Source organism: Hibiscus syriacus, unplaced genomic scaffold (assembly GCF_006381635.1).
Source record: "Hibiscus syriacus cultivar Baekdansim isolate YM2019G1 unplaced genomic scaffold, ASM638163v2 tig00112236_pilon, whole genome shotgun sequence".
In the NCBI taxonomy this organism is placed as follows: domain Eukaryota; kingdom Viridiplantae; phylum Streptophyta; class Magnoliopsida; order Malvales; family Malvaceae; genus Hibiscus; species Hibiscus syriacus.
Genome location: NW_024063279.1, coordinates 754,137 through 766,794, shown reverse-complemented (window position 1 = coordinate 766,794; position 12,658 = coordinate 754,137). Strand labels below are relative to the sequence as shown.

The 12,658-nt window shown below is 37.4% G+C and overlaps 1 pseudogene; it reads right to left on the bottom strand.

The window, feature by feature from the left end:
* Positions 1-537: 537 nt before the first annotated feature.
* On the bottom strand, positions 538-8,488 carry LOC120176374 (annotated as a pseudogene).
* Positions 8,489-12,658: the final 4,170 nt, after the last annotated feature.

Below are 12,658 nucleotides of genomic sequence, written 5' to 3'. Positions count from 1 at the left end.
CAGGAATAAAGAAAAAGAAGCCGAGCAAAAAACCTGGAAATCAGCTCCATCAACGTTCCTTTCACCTCGAAGGTGACTGTCCAACATATCTAGTGTTCAGGTCCTAGGATGCCTTCCGCCTAGGTGAAAATGTGGGATTTAGACCTAATGGTCGTTGGTTGTTTCTAAAAAGATTACAGGATCGACGATTAATCGTCGTCCCTTTCACCCCGAACCTTGCTCGAATATACCAAAAATAAAAAAATACTCATGATATACATGCTATTAAAAGAGTTTATGGCCATGAACTTTGTCATGAAACTCAAAGTGTATACATCATTAGGTTGAAAATAGTTGTTCACAGCAAAACATTTACAAACCTCAACAGTTGGTTTGAAATTTCATTACGTAACGAGGTATATGCATTTTACATGTCTTCGAAGTGGGAAGCAATAAAAACAATGACACAATTGATCACATATGACATGGTTTCTCACAGTAAAATATTTACATACCTCGAATAACACCCGTTGCGGCGGTGATTTCTCGATCTTTCATCTAATTGCAAAGCAATGTGTCCTGTGTTGCGTTTCCGGTGGTCGGATTCACCCTAACACTAAAACACCATTTCAATAATCGGAGAAATGTAGAACATGTTTTAAATCAGTTGTTATAGCTAGCTATCTTACCCATCTGCAACTTTGCAAAGATATTCACGTTGATCATCTCGCAATGGTACATCTGTGAAATCTGATCATAAGAAGACAACCAAATAAATTGACCGACTAAGCAGTAATGAGATTCGCGGGCAAATTATGCGCAGTTCATCGATATTCAGCTGACAGAGAGTTGAGTAAACTGGAGTTTATACATACCAAAACCTGTTATATTTGATCATTTGAAAGATGTGTTTCTCGTTGCAGTTGTGCCTTCCAAGTTCGCGTTGCTTAAATTTGCCTGCAGGTAGGAACGATTGGAGATTCGAACGAAGATATCATCCGATAGAACATTGAATTATCCGTCCTAAGATCAGCTTCGGAAAGGTCGGCTCCTGCATCGTTTCGGTTAATCAAAAGCCGTTTAAAACACGAGCAGTGACAAAGATCAAAAGATTCGAGAGTTCGCCTAAAGTTGCAGGCTTGCACTTATCTGAACTATTTACTAGTTGCAACTCGAAAAAAAGGTCGATGTCTATTATGTAAGCATATATGAGCATAAAAGCAGTGAAAGATCCATGAAAAATTGATTTTACCTAAGGCCTTTTACAACCTCAACTCATGAAGATTACAGATATTTCATGAAAACCGATACGAATAGAGGTCTTTTAACCAGTGAGGCCAACTTAACCACATTACAATACTTTACTAGCCCTTTAATAACCTCAACCTATATGGTAATTATATGTTTGAAAACCCCAAACCATTACCGGACCTTAAAAACAAGCTCGAAACTTGAAATTAGTCTCGTCGAATACTTTTTTTGAGATAACAGAAAAATGGAGGGATTTTTGAAGGTCTTTAATGAAAAATGTTCGAATTTAGTTAGTTTACATAGAATAGTTGGGATAAAACCTGTCAAATTGGCATCGAAGATGCTAGCACCAAGCAATTTCGCGCCTTTGAAATTGCCTAATTTGTGTGTTTTGTGCTTCTTTCTTTAAAGAATATGTGCTAAAAGCATTTACCCTAGAGAAGCAATGTCCCATATTTTAAAAAATTATGGAAATGCGAACTGCGGTAATCGATAAGAACCCTGAAAAGACATCAAAGTCAAGAAATCACAGACTAAGTCCATGGCAAATAACAATTTGATAATCAATTTATAAACAAAAATTAATCAATCTTAAAACAAGTTTAGATAAAATTCGTTCTACTTCTACTTCTACTTCTACTTCCACTTCCACTTCCACTTCCACTTCCACTTCCACTTCCACAGCTACAATAAACTAAAAAGACATGTATTTACATTTCTGAACAAATTACAGTCCATTATAATTTCCAAACCCAGAAATTACAAGTACACAAAACCATATCATGTTGTTTTCTTTCTCAGATCTTTTTCATAAATCAAAAAGAAAAATCTCCAAAAATGAAATTACCATTGGATTGAACAAATAATCAAAATGCAACAGAAATTCCAACATAACTTTCGACTTTTCACTTGAATTATCAGAATTTTAATCTTTTAGTTCTTTTTTCTTTTAACATAAACCAAGAAAGGAAAGATACCAGTAAAAGAGTAATCTGAAAGTACGCAATAAAGGGAAACAGATAGAGAAAGCCAGATGGAACGCAAGCTAAGAAAATTAATTATACATATATAAAAAAGAATGCATCGATTAGCAACTCATAACAAAGAGACGGTAAATTCACCTGTAAAAATTAAGGGTGGATTTTTCGAATAGATTATGACCAACAACAACTAATGAAAAATTGACAGTTTTAAGGGATCATTGGGTATAGATCAATTCACCTGTCAAATTTGGCTTGTCAAAGTATGGACTGAAAAAGGAAGATCAAATAAGATATAAATCATTGAGATTAACAAAGGCAAATATCATACACATATCAATTAACTGAAAAAACAGAACAATATTGTCTTGAAATCTTTCTTGATCAATGTCTTGCTTGATAAATGGCTTTGCAAAGGGAGCGAGAGCTAAATTCTTCTTCCTGTCCTCCTTCCGCTGCAATGAGCCTGCAACCATTAACGACTGCAAATTGAGAGCGCACAACTGGAGGCTAGAGCGGTGGAGCGTGAGGAAAGAATGAACGTTTTATGGTTTAGGGATTTCAATTTTGGGAATCCCAATTTTGAAAGCAAATACCTAAGCCAAATCGAAGAGGAAGAAGATTTCAGCAGTGGGGAGGCTATTTTAGACAACAATGACGGGAATAAGCAAATACCTAAGGGAGACGGAGGATTAATATTCCTAGGAAAACAGTGTAAAAAATCAGTATTGGTATTAATTTTTTACTGGCCCTTGGTAATATTGTCCATCCAAACATGGGTATATTCAACTGGGAAAAAACCATTCCCTCCAGTAATGAAATATACCTTGAACCAAACGGTACCTTAAAGATAAAATTAAGAGAAGTTGATTGTTTGACGATATTTATATAGTTTTATTTATATTGTTAATGCAATTTATGTATATATTCAATTCGATTTTTCAATTTTGATTTTTGATTAATAGAATATATATATTTTGAATTAAATTAATTCATATTATAACTATGTTTGATAGATTAGTTGAAACATAATTCTGTCAAAGTAACCTCTTTTGTGTAGATTAATTTATTTAAAGTATCAAGATGATTATGTGTTTCTTGTGATTCATGCGATTATTAATTGACCTAAAGAAAAGTTAATATTTGAAGGGATTTCAAGCGACACCTATGATAATAATATGTGACAATTATAAGGTATTTTATGTGAGTATTACATTAGTCTAAAGATTAGCATTTTATTCGACATTGTTTATTGTCAATGTTTGATTACTACAACAAGAGTACCATTTGTTGTTAGTATTATTGTTTAAAGACTTGGTATTAATGTAGAGTTTGGTATCTTGAGAGGGAATTAACCATTATTTTGAATTTATTGTTTGCTTATGTGAGCTTATTTTTTTTCTAGTTCTTTTGCTATCACAATATATGCTATAATACACTTCTGCTCATGCTTAGGAAAACGAATCTCAAGGAATGGAAAAATGCACTTACATAAGGTTTTGGTTGTATGAATATAGACTTTGCACTAAGGCAAGAACAATTTCCACCTCTCATGAGGGATAACATCCTTAATTGGTATAAGGGATTTTTAGAGGTGAATTTTGTTCAAATTACATGAGTCTAGTGGTTACGAAGCACAACATTTTTTGTAACACCCTAAACCCGATTGGGCCTAAAGTGCCACCCTGAGATATCGAGGTAACCCCTGATTTTCAAAACATGTTAATTTTCTTTTCAAACATACTGAATGGTATTATAATAAAACATAAATAACTGATATAAAAACATTTTACAAAACAGGAGCTCAATGACACATAATTTAAAACAAAATAATACATCATGAAGTTTACAACTCAAATACATAAGAAAGGTTCTATGAATACACATGCCCACTAAAGATACAACACAATACTTTGTGAGAGATGCTAGAAGTCCTGCTGCGACGGTGCTTCGCAAATTGCCCAAGCTACTGACCTACCAACGGAAAACATCCGAAGGCTGAGCTTACAAAACCCAACAGTATAATCGTAATCTAGAGCATCATAAGAATTTCATAAACATAGACATGCTGAGATGTGGTACTAAGCAGTAGGTATATGTATGACCTAGATCAAGTACTACCTACCGAAGGCTTTAATGCTCAATCACTGAAGTAAGGGTCTCACAGTTCCCTTAATCTTCTGCTAAGGCTTCGCCATGAGTATACCTCTAAAGGGTCTCTAACCCTAACTACTGAACACGCTACGCATTATCTACATGTGAACCTGACATATTGTGCATTATCTAAATACAAACATGACTAGCATCTGGTCTCATATAGCTCTCAGACAATAGTTAGTGAGGGAACCTCGGTGTCACATAACATTAGCGTAATTCCCACAAAACATACTGAATGATCTCCTAGTCCTCACATGGCCATCATGTAGATCGTTGAGGGGAATCCGATGTCACATAGCATCGGTACAATTCCCGTACAAACTAAAGCATTGGCTTGGTCTCACATATACTTCAATCCAAGCTTTAATATATTTGACATACTGAACTGATGGGACTACATATGTATGAGTGACAAAAACAAACATGAGAAAGGTCTGGTGGTGTGGTGAGAGGTATTTACGTGCATCTGGATGCAATGCCCTAACCTACCTTGAATACAAAACAACATAAGAGTAAGAACTGAAATTTATGTGCATCAGAAGCTTACCAAACTAAACTTAACAGACGTAACTACCCATGCATATCTAAGGCTCGAAGGCCAAACAAAACTGACATCACTAACCTACTCCTCGCGAGTGTTCAGGTCTCCCTAGTTATCCCATGAAGCGCCTTGCACACTGACAATGCCCCACTAGGGCAACTAAGATAACATGAGTACATCTTAACATGGCTGGACTCTATTATCTCGCTCGTTCTTTTATCTAGAACTCTATGTGAAGGCTTACTTATTATCGGTATAACGGGCTCGGGTTAATTATGAGTAGCGGTACTTTATTCGAACTTATCATATTTCCCTTCAAAACCTCTTAAACTGAAAAGGGCGGTTTACTCTTCCTGGGTTCACTGACATTCTCGAAGCTTATGCTTTTCGCTACTATAAAATATAACATATTCATCGTGTCGCTTATTGAATGTCTCAAGTAACGATCCTTGGTCCCAACTATTTGTATATGTCCTCAATCGAAGATATTTTGGCGTATTTTTACCTAATATAGTTACATCTATTGTAACATGCTCCTTTGTGTTTTTCTAAGTATATTTGGTCATTTATGTACCCCACAGACTAAGTTCCACCATTACGGATCATCCTTAACTCTTACTAGCATAAAATAATTTATTCACTTATGCACATAAGGGTATTTTAGTAATTGTTTAGGGTATACAACTTCTCTATCACATTATTCATATACTAAACCACCCTCTTTCAAGCATGTCCCTCACAACAATCCATCGTTCACGAATATTCGATATATACTCCATTGATGTAACGCCCTGAATTCTAGGTTAGTAGTTTTGGGTAAGACTGAATGGGTTTTAAATGGTCTAAGGAAACTGTTTATGAGTTTTGGGCTAAGGTATAATTGTTTTGATTTGGGCTTGAGCCCAATAAGGCTTAAAAAGGGTATTTTTAAAGTGTGCATCAAATATGAAGGACTAGGAGTGCAATTTCCATTAGCTTGGTCAAAATGTTGAATTTCTTTAAATGTTTGATGAAGTCACGACACAAATAAGACACCAAAATAGGAAGAAGCTCTCTCATTCTATTTTCCTTCACCATTGTCTTATTCTTTTCATTCAAGCTCTCTTTTTTTTCTTCTTGGCTTAAGTTAAAGGTGGAAACTTCTTGCTTAACAATTCCACTCCGAAATTAAGAAGGTAAAATTAGTAATCATCTCCTCTAGAGCTTCAAAATGAGCTCTCAACCTTAAGGTTTGGCCATGGTTGCCAAGGTTGGGTTTAAGAAGGGTTTTGAATTTTAGAACCCCTTAGGACTCCAAATCCATTTTGAAAGCTTAAAGACCCTATTTCTAACTTTCTTAGATCCTTAAATGAGTTTATAACTCATTTCTTTGATGTGTTATAGTGAGAGAAGAAGGTGAAAGCTCTAAGGGTAAAGACAATGAGATGTTAGTGCTTGGGTGATTTTGGGGTTGTTTTTACAACTCTTAAGAGTAAGGTTACACATTTCTAACCTTCCTCTACTGCTTGTAGTTCAAATTCATGATTTTGATACATGTTTGGGGTACCTTAGGAGTGATTTAGGGTATGTTTTCACGAGTGAAAATAGAGGTTCTGGGTCGAGGGTATCAATATTATTCTTACAATATCGATATTGTTCTTCGTGGGAGGATGAAAATTTGAATAAGTGTGAAAGGGTATTGATACTCCTAGTTGATTATTGATATTGTTTGAGTAGTATCGATACTACAGGGATTGGTACTCGAGGTTTTAAATCGATTCTAGTAAGAAATTTTGGTACCGATACTCAAGGGAGTATCAATACCAAGGGGTAATATTGATACTCCCATTAAGGGTATCAATAATAGGACATTTCTCAAAGCATCGAATATAATTTTGGTATCGATACCTGAGGGAGTATCGATACCGAAGGGAGTGAGTATCGATATTCACCTATGAAATCTTGGACAAATTTGGTGGGTGATTCGAGAAATAGGTTTTGGGGTTTCTTTAAAGGGGCATACTCTTCCATAGGAGTTCAAGTGAAACCCGACTAATTGTGAGATAACATAAGGTCTCAATGAGGTAAGATTCCATAAGACTTGTGCCTTTGTTTAATGCTCGGGTAACGACGATGACACTCGAGTTACTTAATGACGCTAGATAAATGAGTAAAGATTATTTAGATGTTGATGCTATGTGACCCAGGTTTTCCTTAAGTGTTGTCGTAAGTAAAGAAGGGTGTAAGTTCTTAGATGCTAAAAGACCTTGAACTACACCATGATACTTACTGTTTGCTTGAGTGTTGTAATTGCTCGTGACTATATTGTACCATGCTTATATGTAGGATGCATGTAGTATATCTTGGTTATTTATGTGGCACTGAGCTTGTTAGCTCATAATATGAAATGTTTCCGTGTGTAGGTCCTTAGGTGCCAGATTGAGGAGCACGTTATCGATTTAGAGCTTTTCAAGCTTGACCGTTTCAGAGTACATCTCGAGTATTTAGTGGGCATGTACTGTTATAGACCTTATTTATATTTGAGTCATAAACTCTATAATTTGATTTCTAATATATTTTGGAGACTTATGTCAGGAGATCCCCTGTATTTAAAATACTTATATTTTGTATTTATATAGTATTTGAATTTTATGGTTAATAATTGATGAAACATTTTCAAAGAAAACTATGGTTATCCACTTACATAGTTCTGTGTAATATCATAACTTAATGATCTTAGGGTCGAATTGGATTACGATGTTATATTTAGTGGTATCAGAGTGTCAGGTTTAGTTGTTTCTAGGACCTACGGGTTAGAGTCGTTAAGTGTCCGTGAATTACATGCCTCTAGAGTGTCAAATGTACTTAAATGTCTAGAAAAGACGATATTGATTCTTTATCTTTTTGTAAATCATAGGTTATGACTGATGATCCCTTCTATAGTTAAGAATACCATGAGGAGATCAGCACCTCGTTAGCTGAAGATACGGGTGATGATTTCGTCCCCGATACGAATAACTTAGGCATTCTGGAAGAGGTCAAGATAGATGAGGTGACGTTTTTTCGTGAGCTCATATAGGCTTTGAGGCACATAGTCAGAGTTATCCTTAGAGTACCCACAACACCCACTCTACTTGTTGTAGCCTCTCATGAGTCTCCCATTAAGAGACTCTACCGGTATAAGACCACAGTCTTCTTCAGATCAGAAGATAATGATCTTGTATCTGCCGACCAGTGGCTCTACGATACCATTCGCACCTTGCGATAGCTTCACCTTACCCCTGAGGGTAACTTGGAGTGCATCACCGCCCTGTTGAAGGGTGACATAATTGACCGGTGGGAGACGATAAGGATGACGCTGGAGCTCGAGCATATGATTTGAGATATTTTCCTATTCGAGTTCAGGGGAAAGTACATATATGATACCATCGCCGATGATTTGAGGGATATGTTTGCACAACTGACTTAGAGAGATTGCTTGGTCTATAAGTATGAGAGTGAGTTCTTGAGATTGAGCCGTTATGCACCTGAGCTGGTATCCACCGAGGAGCAGTGCTACCAGAGGTTTAGTGAGGGCCTCTATATTGACATTCTCACCCATCTAGTAACTGACACACCGAGATTGTTTACCAAGCTGACACACCAAGCTAAGGCAGTTAAAAGGGTCGTAAGGATGAGGTCTAATATGATGAGTGACTCTGAGGGACAAAATCACCGTACACCTAAAACTGCTAGACCATCTCAGACATCGACCAAGAGGGCCAGAGACCCCCGAAGATCACGGAGGCCTTTCTCATCTCAGTACAAGAGGTCGGGACAAGTGTCCAGTATTGAACAAGGATCTAGGGGCCTTAGGAGGCCTTTAACTTCAGCATCTGTGGCAAGCACTGTCAGATCAAATTGGACTATGCATCCAATTACTTGTAAACATTATGGTAGGAGGCACTTAAAATAGTGTCATAGGGTTTCTTGAGGTAATTATGGATGTAGTTCCCTCGAACACTTTGTCATATATTGTCTTGAGGCATGGATAACCCCATAACCTACTAAGAGATCGACCCAGTCTACACAGAGTGGTCGATGATCCTATCAGGGAGGGGGTAGTACAACTTCTGGGCAGCAGAGTAGGGGTACCACCAGCTCAGTAGCTGGGCCCAAGGCTAGAGTTGTTTCTCTTCATTACGCTGTCAGAGCTCAGGAGGACTACAAGCTTGTCGAAGTCATCTAAAGTATATTAACAGTTTTTGGCATGTTAGTAACTGCATTGATAGATCCTGGGTCAACTCATTCTTACATTTGTTATGACCTTAATCGAGAGAGAGACATCCCAACAATGGACTTTGAGGTTAAAATTCATGTGTCAAGCCCTTTGTGTTTAGATGTGCTAGTGGATAAAGTCTAACATAGATGTTTCGTAGAGATTCAAGATCATACATTTCACGTATACTTGATAGAATTTCCATTCTCAGAATTTGACGTAATCCTTAGGATGAATTGGCTAACCGAGCATAACACGAATTTAAGGTGTAGGGGGAGGCAACTCAAACTATATAAACCAGATGATACCAAAGTTTTGATGTCAAGCAAGGATCTTAGTTGTGCCTCGGGAATCGTTTCGGCCTTAGGGCTCACAAGTTGATTGGTACGGCTTGTGAGACATTCTTAGCTCACATCGTCGATACCCAAATTCCTAGTCCATACCTAGAGGATATCTATGCAGTGAGAGTATTTTAGAACGAGGATTCATCCACCCCAGTGTATCACCGTATGGAGCGATAGTTTTGTTCTTAAAGAAGAAAGATGACTCAATGAGATTGTGTATTGACTACTTCTAACTGAACAAGCTAACCCTAAAGAATCAATATCTACTTTCGAGGATTGATGATTTGTTTGACCATCTCAGATGAGCTAGGGTATTCTCCACGATTGATATGAGGTCGGGATACTATCAGTTGAAAATTAAGGATACCGACATAGCAAAGACTTCATTCAGAGCACGGTATGATCACTATGAGTTTTTAGTGATGTCGTTCGGTCTTACCAATGACCCTGTAGCGTTCATGGATTTGATTAACAGAATCTTCCATCAGTACTTAGATCAATTCATAGTGGTGTTCATCGATGACATCTTGGTGTACTCGTGTTCAGAGGAAGAACACGACTATCACCTCTGTATCATTTTGCAAACTCTACGAGAGAGTCAATTTTATGCCAAGTTCAACAACTGTGAATTGTGGCTATCAGAGGTGTCATTTTTAGGTCATGTGGTGGTCACGGAGGGTATTCAAATGGACCAGCAAAAGATCCGAGTCGTAGTTGAGTAAAAACTACCTAAGAACGTAATTGAGGTACGTAATTTTTTGGGACTTGCAGGTTATTACTGCCATTTGGTGAAGGGTTTCCTTTGATCGCTGCTCTAATGTAAAAGTTGATGTAAAAAGGAGTGACATTCGTTTGGGATGATAAGCGCCAACAGATCTTCGAGAGGTTAAAAGAGAGTTTTACCCCAAGCACCGGTGTTGACGCTACCAGAATTGAGTATGAATTACATAGTGTTTAGTAATGCGTCGCTAAACGACCTAAGTTGTGTGTTAATACAAGAAGGCAAGATGGTTACGTATGTGTATGATTTAGAATTAGTAGTTGTGGTCTTCGCCTTGAAGATTTGAAGGCACTATCTTTTTAGGGAGAAGTTTTATATCTTCACTGACCATAAGAGTTTGAAATACTTTCTCTCGAAGAAGGAGTTAAACCTGAAGCAATGATGTTAGATAGAGTTTCTCACGGATTATGACTGTGTGATCGAATATCATCCATGTAAAGCAAATGCAGTAGCCAACGCTCTGTGTTGAAGACAATATCCGATCTTCAAGCCTTACTTGCATGTTTGAGTTTGACTGTCGATGGGTGACTTTTAGCTGAGTTGAAAGTCGAGCCTGAGTTAATTAAGGAAGTCAAGAAACTTCAAAGAACTGACACCGATTAATGACCAAGGTAGCAAACTAGTTGAGGCTAGGCACCAGGTTTTGCACTTAAGGATGTCGATTGTTTTACTTTCAAGAAAGGTAATGTGTTTCGTCATTCAATGAGCTGCGAGCCATGATCCTTAGAAAGACGCACTGTAGTATGTTTTCAGTCCACCCAAGAGGAAACAAGGTGTAATGCGACCTTCATCACTTATGGTGTCTAGGAATGAAAAAGGAAACATCCGAGTTTATATCCAGATGCTTGGCGTATCAACAAATGAAGACAGAACATCAAGTTTCATCAGGGTTACTCTAGCCTCTTCAGATTCTGTAGTGGAAATGAGATAGGGTGACCATGAAATTTGTGACGGGGTTGTCTATGACACAAAGAAAACACGTCATTGTTTGGGTAGTGGTCAACTGATTGACCAATCTGCACACTTTCTACCCGTTCGTATGGATTTCACCCTAGAGAGGTTGACAAGGTTGTATATCTAGGAGATAATAGGACTGCATGGGGTTCCGACGTCGATCATCTCCTACCAAGATCCACATTTCATGTCGAGATTTTGGAATGCACTTCATGAGACCTTGGGTACCCGACTGCATCTCAGTACCACTTTTCACCCATAGACCGATGGTTAGTCAGAACATGTGATCCAGATATCAAAGGATATACTCTGATGTTGTGTAATTGATCTTGAGGGAAATTGGGAGGATCGTATCCATTGGCTGAGTTCGCCTACAACAATAGCTATTAATTGAGTATTCAGATGGCTCCTTATGAGGCCTTGTATGGAAGGAGATGTAGGTCGTGTTTATGTTGGACATAACTCAATGATAGGAAGCTAGTTGGGCCTGGCTTGATCCGTGGGGTGAAAGAGAATGTTCAATTGATTAAAGACCGATTGAGAGAAGCATTTGATCGTCAAATATCGTATGCAGATTTAAAGTAAAAAAATATAGAGTTTGAGGTCAGTGACAAGGTATTGCTTAAGGTGTCGTCTTGGAAAAGAGTGATTCGGTTCAAATAATAAGGGAAATTAGCTCCGTATTTTATCGGACCCTATAAGATTCTTGAGAGAGTCGAACCTATAGCATACTATTTGACTCTGCCACCAGAGATTGAGCCCATCCATAATGTTTTTCATGTGTCAATACTTATGAGGTACCAATCAGAATTGACTCATGTTATTCCGTTAAAGCAGGTCGAGGTAAGCCAAGACATGACCCATGAAGATGAACCTATGAGGCTCTTGATCGGGAGATCAATGAATATAGAAGCAAGCAGATTCCCTTGGTGAAAGTTTTATGGAGGAATCATAGAGTCGAAGAAGCAATGTAGGACACAAATAGGATATGCAACTCCAGTTTTCACATATGTTTTACTCAGGTAAATTTTGAGGATGAACTTTATTTTAAGGATGAGAGAGTTGTAACGCCTTGAATTTTGGGTTAGTATTTTTGGGTAAGACCGAATGGGTTTTAAATGGTCTAAGAAAACAATTTATGATTTTTAGGCTAAGGTATAATTATTTTGATTTGGGCTTGAATTTTCCCCTAGCTTGGTCAAAAGACTGAATTTCTTTAATTGTTTGATGAAGTCACGACATAAATAAGAAGAAACTCTCTCATTCTCTTTCCCTTCATCATTGTCTTTTTCCTTCCATTCAAGCTCTCTCTTTTTCTTCTTGGATTAAGTTAAAGGTGGAAACTTGTTGCTAAAAAATTCCACTCTGAAATTAAAAAGGTAAGATTAATAATCATCTGTTCTAGAGCTTCAAAATGAGCTCTCAACCTTGAGG